Raw genomic sequence first — 9,882 nt, 5'->3', positions numbered from 1 at the left:
AGAAACAACAGCCAGCAATGCCTTTTGTGTTTTTTTTGTAAATGTTCAGGTGTGTGTGTATGTGTTAGTGCTTGTGTTTGTGGGAGATTCTGTTTGTTGGTGCATTTTTTAAACTCAATTCAAAATCATTTCGCGTATTTCCTGAATTGTTTAGTTTTTTTTTGCGGTGCCTCAGTTTGGTTGAAGTTTCTTTAGTAACTAGAACATTAAACAAGATTTACCCCCAGGAGGTGGCTACAAACGTGTAGTTGCACAGCGATTTAAAAGATCCAATATTCTTGAAATTAGGTCCTGCTATAAAGGTTTATTTAATATGCACGTTGAATTTCCGATTTTCATTTGGAAATTACCGATAATAAAACGTTATATTTTTTCTCCGGCAATATTAAATTAATAGATATATTTAAAAATATGGCTATTAAGGGAATTAAATTTTGATATAAGAAATACAGCACAGTATAGTTTGCACTTAGTTTTGTGATAAGCCTTCGGTTTTCCGGACCTAAGAAAATTTGTAGTATTTATACGCTTAAATTTAAAACATTTGTCCATGAATATGCCCACATTAATATGCAATATTTTTGTTAACCGCAAAATGGCAAAACCGGCAGGCCAAAAACCCCACAAAGGGCGAAAGATGGCCAGGGGTGGAGCGGGGGTCGAGGGAAAGAGAGAGAGGGGATGCTCGGCTTGAAAACGTGAAAAGCACGTGCAGCACGAAAAGCGACGGAAAAGCGGCGAAAACTTTTCGGTGTGAATGCCTTCTGCACAGACACAAAAACGAGTTTTTTTCGGCCAACGTCGCTAGAGACGTCGACAGCGCTGCCGACGCTAACAGTGCTGCAGTTGGGAGCGATCTCTGTTAGGCGGCTAATGTTAACTGGGGCAAAATGTGAAAGGACAAAATGTTAGCAGGCAGCTTTTTGATTCTGTTGCACATCCTATCATATATTAAGTTTTTCACTAAATGCTCGAATTGCAAGCGGCCAGAGATGGATTTCAGAATATGAAAATAAAATTTACATGTTTTATTTAAATTAAATATCTAATTCCATATTACCGTTTAATTTTAAATTAAACTGAAACTCCTTTTGATATAATATTGTTAGGGTTCTTGTAATATAACTTATTTATAAAAAACAAGAAAATTTTCCAATTTGGTATTTTTCTATTTCTTTGGTGGGTTTTGCTTAAAGCATTTCAAAAACAACCCAATACAATTGTTAGTCACGTTTTTCAAAATGTTGTAATTTCTATGGTATTCAAACTTCCTAAAGGGCTTCAAATATAGTTTACGAGTTTTATTTGGCTTGATGCAATACTAAAGTAAATATATTTAAGAATCTTCACATTGATTCATCGTTAAATGTGTGAAAATGATTTTTCTGATTATAGTTGTTGTATTTGGTCTTACTTTCACCAATCCCACTCCCCCCTTTGCCGCACTTTTTTCTCTTGCTGAAAAATTAGCGCTTCAATGTAGGCAATTTGTCAATTACTGATGGCAATGCAGCAAGCGCACAACAGGAAGACAAACAGCTGCAGCAGGAGCTCGTCCATCTCTCCAGCACCGACTCTTCGGAAAGCTCTGCTCCCTCGCAGGAGAGAGCGCGGCAGAGACGTCGGCAGAGAGGCACGAAGTGGCATCGCGCCACTTCGTGTTCCTGCCGAGCAGCTTGGCCTTCCGCTCTCGCTTACGCACGCTTACCGCAATTGTCTGTCTGCCGAAGACTTCGGCTCAACTTCGGGCGGCGCTTCGGCTGCGCTGCCGTCGTCGGCGTCGCCGTCGGCTTTTCAGCTGAATTTCGTTTTTCCGAATTTCCCTGCAGCAAAAACAGTTTGCATTTGTTTTTCCGCGTGTTCGCACACGTTCACGGGTCTGCGTTTTGATTTGCTCTTCCCACATTCCTATATTCTCCACCTGCCACACATCCATATCCACATTCATTCAAATTCTCCATTACTCTCTTCTTGCGGCTTTTTTTTTTGGCAGCCGTAACACCGTTATTGCACCGCGTGTGTGTGAGCCAGTGTGTTGTGTGTGTGAAGGATTTGAAAAACTACACTTGGGATTACTAGTTTTTGGGGGTTTCTTGACGCTTCCCGGTTTATTTTGGCAGGCAATAAGAATGGAGAATGCGTTTTTCCATTTCCAAAATCGTAATATTATTACCATTGATTGAAGCCAGATCAAAAGATTTTCAAATGAAATATTGTAGTTACAATGATTTAAATTATTTTGAATAGATTTTGTTTGGTTGCAAATTTAGTAAAACTTGGGAACTAGAAAATTATTTCAAATAATTTTGTTTTTACGTTTAGCAATTTCGATAAATTATTAGTAGTATGTGTAGGCTCAGAAAATTTAAACGAAAACTTTTTTTGTGAAAAACGAGAATAAATCAACCGAATGAACCAAAATATTACGCCATTTTTATAAGTGTGCATACTGTAAATCTGCGAGCAGTTAAAAGATTCAGAGCAAAAACTTTGTTCACAACTTTGTTTTTTCTTAAATAACTATTTTTGTTTAAATAGGGTTTTAATTCTCTTACTCGCTGTTATTTCGAAAATTTAGATTGTGGAGCTGAAAACCATTTAAAATAAGGGGCTTAACAGAAATATACTTCTTTACATTCAAAATGGCCTGATCATATTTGAAAGGATACGGTTTAATGTAGGGAATTGAGCCAAATCTATAATATAATTTCAAAAATTGCCACTAGTTTTAGACAAAGTTCGTAGGCAATGCAGTTTTGGAGAGAACCGAATCTCTCCAGAAGTTGCAACTCCGCAGCGCCGACGTTAACTCTCCCGCTGCCACCGCCACAGCTGGCGTCTCTGCCGACCGCGATAGCGACGCCGACTGCGGGCAGAGCAGAACTGAAACTGAAACATGGAAATCGTGAAGAAAAGTCGAGTCGTGTCGAGATCGAAGCGCCGAACGGAACGGAACGAACGGAGCTGAACGGAAGTGCAGTGCAAAGCGGAAACGGAAGCTGGAGCAGTATTCCCACTTAGTGCTTGGCACGCACACACACCAGCTCGCACACACCACACACACAGTCAATCGAACACGCTCGCACACACACACGTGCGTTTGGCGGCGTTCCCCAATAATATTGTTTCTTATATTTTTTCAAACTTACAACGCGTGCAAGCGATTGAATTTTTTTTGCAAATTTTTTTAACGTGCTCTCTGTCTTTATATATAAAAATACAAAATAAAAACAAAATGTATGAAATAAAATGTAACGAAAAACAACCCTAAACAGCAGCGAGAACAACAACGTGCGGTGTTGTGTGTGAGCCTGCCGCAAAAATCAAATGAAAGTCCAACTGCAAAGTAAGGCTAAAAGAAAGTCGACAAAACTGGCAATATGCAGTGCGTGTGCATAGAAAAACCAGATATACAGCGGCAACAGGGTATTGTACTTTGGACAAGTGAAATATCCCCCAAACGCCAGTGAAAATCGAAGGAAAAACCAACGCAGCATACGCAGAAAACACCGTAATCACTGGGAAACCGGACAAAATGCTAGGCAGCCAAATTGGCTGCCTTTGAGGCTGAGTGAGTGGCTCAAGGTGTGTGAATCTAAATATTGCCTCATGCACGTATTCTATATGCATATATTGAAAATTGTACAACAGTGTTTATCCCCCATTGTTTTTTGTGTATTTGTCTTGTGTTTTTTATGAGCTAAGTCCGCTGATTTGTGGCCAATTTTTGGCCGAACACTTCCGCTTTTTGGATATACGCGCTGATCGGAATGACCTATTTCACCGGCAAATCAAAGAATATCTCAAACAAATAAATATTGAGAAAACTATATGTTTTCTCTGCTTAGCCATGGCATATGTATTCAAATAATTCCACTGGGAATTCCATACCAGTGATGAAGTGCGAAAAGGCAATTGTTTATCAATTGTTCAATAATAGCAAATGAATAATTAAATATGCCAAAAATACTTCAAAAAAAGCAACGAATGGCTCATCGACAAGCTTTTTTCCGTGGGCTTAAATTAAATGCCTGAAATTTAAACGCAAAAATTTTATTGGAAATTCCATCTAGCTTGTTCAACAATATTATTTTAATGTTATTGTACATTTAGCAGATAAAAATACTTTTTATATGAATCTATTGGTATTGCATCATTAATGTGTTTTTAAATATATATCATTGCAATTGCTTTTCTAAGATATTTAATTATAATTATATGATTAGTTATATTGCAAAATGTTAAAAGTGCTATTATTCCATTTCTTTATTATTTTAATGCTTAACAATAACAATATGTAAATCTGCAAATTTTTGTACTCCTAACCCATCCGTCTATAGCCCTTTCATTTTTGTAATTTAAGCAAGTTTGTAAACAAACTCTGCCGTCAGCTGCCGTCGCTAGACAAACATAAACAAAATCGAAAATCATTCAAGCGAAATGGGAAAAAGTTACAATATTTTTAAAATAAATGCCGAGTTGATTTGATGATTTGTTCATGTCTTTCGGCATCTTTGCCTGGCCATCTCTCATTGAGAACCCAGCGAACCGCAGCGGGAAAAACATCTCCCGATCTCAACGGTCTTTTTTTGACGGTCTATTAATAATTTGGATGCATAGCCATCGCCTTTGGTCCATCCTATTGGCCAGATCGTTCTTATGCTAACTTTAGAGGGCCTTAGGCCTTTGATATACGAGTTTCGACTTTTACTGCGAATTACACAAGTTCTTTTATGTTTGCGGGAAAATTAGTTCAATGCCATTGGGGGACTAGAGAAAAAAATTAATTTGATTTATTATTCTGATCAAAGTTATGTTGTTGTTTTTATATTTGGAATAAGAAGGAGTAATTGTCCATTAAGAGACTTAAAAGAAAACCACCCTATCGTAAAAAAATGGGTTTGAAAATGCGTGTTCATAAATAAAAAGCCATTTGGTATATTTGGTTAACTTTTGAATAGTTTTCCGTATATATTGGCATTCGGTATAATTGATAAATTATTTAAAACACAACTGCACAAATCCTTCACTCCCAAAATAATGGGCAAAATAATTGCCCATCGAGTCTTAAACATATTTTCATTTTATTTGTTCAATTTGGTTATATTAAAAACAACGCTGTCACATCCATTAATGCTCAATCGTAAAATTATTCAGAATTTCGCAAAGAAATGGCCACTTGGCTTCCTCCATCACAAATAATTATTGTCAGGGGCTTTCTCCCCTCTTCGGTTTTATTTCCATGCATACATGTGTATGTTTCCAAATTGGTTCCGCACATTTTGCCATATTAAATCATCAAAATGGAGGAAAAACATCAAAATGGCCACAAAAAATTAATGCAAATGCTGGCGCTTTCGCATTTAATATGCAGAAATAACAAAAAACGGTCGATAGAGTAAAAAAAATTCAGGCGAAGCAAAGTTGAAAGCAAAAAAACAATTGGAATAATTGTGCAATATAATGACATATGAAATTTCATTTCAATTTTGTTTTTGCATCTCTTTATTTATTTATATAAGCAGAAACGGCGCAGAGGAAATCATGTCCATAAACTGAAAATTGCCATGCCAGTAAAAACTCAGTCACACACGAAATGAACAACAAGGACTGCAGTCCAAATAAAATAAAGTATGAAAAAGCCCGAAAAACTAATTGATGAAAAATATTATAAATAAATTAAAATAAAATAAATTTACTCGGAGCCAGCATCATCAATTGGTCAGGCAAGCAGAAGAGAAATTGTCGGAATCATAATCAAACTTTTCCGGTACAGGGTAATCAAGGGCATACTTGTTTAGCGATCATTTGTATAAACCATTTTGAGCTATATCTGTATGTAAATACACTTACGATAGATACTCTTATTTTGCCTTGTAAGATTAATAAATTTAATTCCCAAAATCTTTTGTTCTTCGGAACGTATAATATAATATATAGGAACAGAGAGGGCCTAATACTTCAGTTACTGCTTCTGATTTTTTCCGCACTTTCGGTAGCCAATAGGTGGTCCGCTTTTGATAGATTTCATTTTAGCTATTGTCATTTTACGCTTGACCTAATTTACGAGCAGGAAAAAGGAAACAACATCCCAGTACGAAAAATCAGATGGCAGGATATTCAGGGAGAATGTACATGGACGAAAGTGTCGCATATTTGTCGCTATCTTTTTTTGATTTAAGCCTGGTAAAAATCCACACTGGAGCACACTGCATAATGGCGAATAATGCGGGCTGAAAACAAAAGTGACTTCCTTTATTGTCGTCTCGACATATCCTTCCATTGTGATCTGAGTTTCAGCTACGGATTTGGGCTGTGGATTGTTGGTTCTGGGTTTTGGGTTTTGGGTTTTCGGGTCCTGCGCCTGGCCTCATTTGTCCTAGTTTAAATGGTCTTTAGGTCGCGCATTAAACCATTGCAAAATTTTGCATACATACATGCACACGGCCAGCTCTCTCTCGCCTCCTTTGTGTTGGTGACTATCTGTGTGTGTGTGTGTGTGTGTGTGTGAGTCTTCCTTTGTGTTTGTATTTATTTGTTTGCTGTTGGCTTTGATTTGGTTTCTGGCCTGGCCTGCTATCGCCATCAAATCAGGCACACAAACATAATTGTGCATGTGCTCGTGTGTATGTGTATGTGTCTGCGCCAGGATCTTCGCTCGATGTGAGAGTGAGTATCTGTGTGTGTGTGAGTGTGCCAGTGTAAATAGCAATTACAGGCCAACTATCCGCGACCCCCTCTCCATCCTTGCTCCATGTGTTAGGGTAAATATACATAATCAAGCGAATGCCCCCAAAAACGAAAATGCAATGAGGCAGCGCACAGAAAACAACAAAAACACTATTTTTACACTAGCCAAGCAAAAACACCAACTAGGGTACACTTGAAAATAAGTCAGCTCTCGATTTCAGACCGACAGAAAAGGTATTAGGGTCAAACCTAAAAATTTTACGTACGAATAAAAGTGATTTTATAGCGAAAGAGTCAGCTGCAACAAGGAAATGACTGTGGATTTATTTTTCTTAATATTTCTTACCTTTAAGTTGAAAATCTCTTCTACATACTAGAAAAAAATATAGCAAATGACAGCGCTAATGCCCTATATATTATAAAACTAGTTGCAATCGTGCCATATCCATGTTTCTTGGAAGTTAATGTATAATATTTTTCCGTGCAAGCCCACAGCAACAATGTTGCACTTAAGCTTCGCCTGCGCCCATAAGTATGCTTCGATAAGTGAGAATAAGCGTGCCTCGTGATGACGATGAATAGCGAGGAAAATGGGTGGCTAAAGAGGAGAGTACATAACGATGCACTAACTTAGTTAAAGTACTTGAATGAAGATGAAAAATTGTCTATCTAAAAATAGAATAAGCAACGTGTACACTTAAAGGAGAGGACAGCTAATGGTTGTACAAAATGCCATTGGATGGATAGAGTGCAGTAAATAGTTGCTTTAGGACAAGTGCCTTAATTGTAATATACCAAATTAATATAAATTTTATATTACCAACAAAATATAAAAAGAATAAAGAATATGATATGCATTCGCAAAGGAAGTATGATCCGCTGTTTATTACACGCTTGAATACCATCAACATTCTATCCACTAGCTGCTGTTTTCACTTCGAGTAGGTCGCCCAACGAAACTCTTAGCAGCAAAATCATCTTCATTACCTTCTGCAAGTGGCTTCCACAAAGTCCAAATGAAAAGCCCGACAAACCCGGCAAAACCGCGTGAAAGGATCGCGCAAATGGGGCCGCTTCTCATGTCCGGACCCATATGTAAATTGGTGAAACTAACTGAATCAGACAAGTAACACCAAATTTAATTACATACATAGTTCGGAACCCAGCGATGGGGGGCATACTCGCAAAGGGAGACAGACGGCACATTACGGAATATTTATTTAATGGCATGCCCTTTCATACATAGAACCGCCGTCAATTTATGTCGCCCAGCACAGAGGACTTCTCCACCGAAGCCATCCCCAGTTTTCGCCCCGTGACCGAGATTCAGAGCTGGCGATGACGGCGGAGAAGTCCCAACTCAACCCCTTTTGGCCCCGAAGAAGTTCGACTTTTGGCTTTGTCTTGAAATCGAAAGCAGCCCGGAAATGTTTGTGCTGGCCTCATCGTATACAGTAACTACTTAACTGTACTAGACCGTACACCAAACAAGGGGGATTGGCAAGGGTGTGTGCTTATATTATGCAGTTACTTTGCAGATGGATCGGGAATGTCTTTGCTAACACAATGCAAGAAATGTTGCAACACTATTTTCTCCAATAAATGTTTCTTTAAAATGAGCACATGAAAAGCATCGAAGAGTGAAGACCTTAAAATATAATATTAGATTAGAAGTTACAGAAAAGGAGAAAAGCAGAACAAATAGTGTAATGATCAGTAGGTAAACTGTGCGTTTAAAACAAATAAAATTAGCACTAAATACTTGCAAAGATAAAGTTATTTTAAAATGATTAAGTCAACAATAGAACTCATATTAGTGTGGCTCTTTTTCCACAATGTTCTTTTCGAGTTTTAAACTCTATTTTCCCCAGTGAATCTTTTGCACATATTTTATCTTTTCTCTGCCGCTCCTTTTGCGCTATCTCTGACCAACTTTTCGCTTGCCTTTCGCAGTTTCGCTTTAAGTTGGCTTTAATCACGGCCCGCATATGCATGTGGGTAAATGCACTGGTGCACAGATATACATACATACATATATAGCTTGCATATGCATATATCTTGTGTATATATGTCCATATATATATGTATATATGTGTATATATACATATATACACCGACAAGTCTGACAAGCCCGATTTTCCACTTCTCCGCCACTCTTCTGTCTCAATAACTTTGGGCTTTGAATTTTCGTTACGTTTCGTATGCAGCTTTCGCATTAGTCTATCTCGCTCGCACTGCGGATGGACGGTGGGCGGTGGCAGTGGGCTGGTGCCACGCCCCTCTGCTCGCTTGTTTAATAGCATCCGAAGTTGCTGTTGTTGTTGTTGTTCTTGTCGATGGTACGTGTTGGGAATGTAGGACATTGTTATGCAGGCAGGCGGCACAAAAGGAAGAGCAAATGAGTGCGACAGAGACGGGGCTTGTGGGCGGTACGGCGTGATGAGGTGGAAAGGGTAGGGGTGGGGTGTGTGGCAGGAGTAGGGCAGCCGCATGGCACGAAATGTGCAACACAAAAGTTTTCGTCATTATTGGCTTATGAGGTGAAATTTATTGCAGCATAATTCAATGGAAGACGGTAACGATCGCGGCGTCTCTTTCACACTCTGCCGTCTCTTTCTTTGTCTTTGGGTCATGCAGTCAAGCAATAAAATGGAATACAGATGATAAAATTTGATGGAATCGAGAAATCGTTCCCTTCAGTCGTCGCCAATATAATAAATATTAATATTATTATTATTCTTATACCCGTTACTCGTAGAGTAAAAGGGTATACTTGATTAGTTGAAAAGCGTTTCTGACCATATAAAGTGTATATATTCTTGATCAGGATCAATAGCCGAGTCGATCTGGTTTCTATCCCACTCTAACGCACACAAACCGCCAAAAACTGTCAGTGTTGAAGACTCTCTTTGGCACTTCCACTAGCTGAGTAACGGGTATCAGATAGTCGGGAAACTCGACTATAGCGTTCTCTCTTGTGTAAACTGCACTAGCATAAATAGAATTTTCGACTTACTCATTAACTGCTCTTTAACATTTTTTCATTTCAGCACGGAGACCTTTTTTAAGACAAAAGCCTAGAGACACTAAACAAAACTTTCGAATTATTATGAGAATCTTCTATATTTGAAATATTTTCAAATTCAAATTTAAATAACTTTATTCTTAATAAACTAATTGATAATTAATTAC

General features: G+C 38.1%; 1 long non-coding RNA gene across 2 annotated transcripts; it reads left to right on the top strand.

The window, feature by feature from the left end:
• The first annotated feature begins 1,847 nt into the window (after positions 1-1,847).
• LOC120456129 lies at positions 1,848-9,787 on the top strand. Of its 2 annotated transcripts, none has more exons than XR_005616814.1 (3): positions 1,848-1,877; positions 3,279-3,585; positions 9,741-9,787. It is a non-coding gene; the product is annotated as an uncharacterized LOC120456129 (long non-coding RNA). The 2 variants fall into 2 exon arrangements; XR_005616813.1 differs by having other exon boundaries at positions 3,276-3,585.
• The last annotated feature ends 95 nt before the right edge of the window (positions 9,788-9,882 follow it).

The sequence above is a fragment of the Drosophila santomea genome, chromosome X, assembly GCF_016746245.2.
Source record: "Drosophila santomea strain STO CAGO 1482 chromosome X, Prin_Dsan_1.1, whole genome shotgun sequence".
Taxonomy (NCBI): Eukaryota; Metazoa; Arthropoda; class Insecta; order Diptera; family Drosophilidae; genus Drosophila; species Drosophila santomea.
Note: the sequence above shows the minus strand (reverse complement) of the source record. Positions and strands in the feature narration are given on the sequence as shown.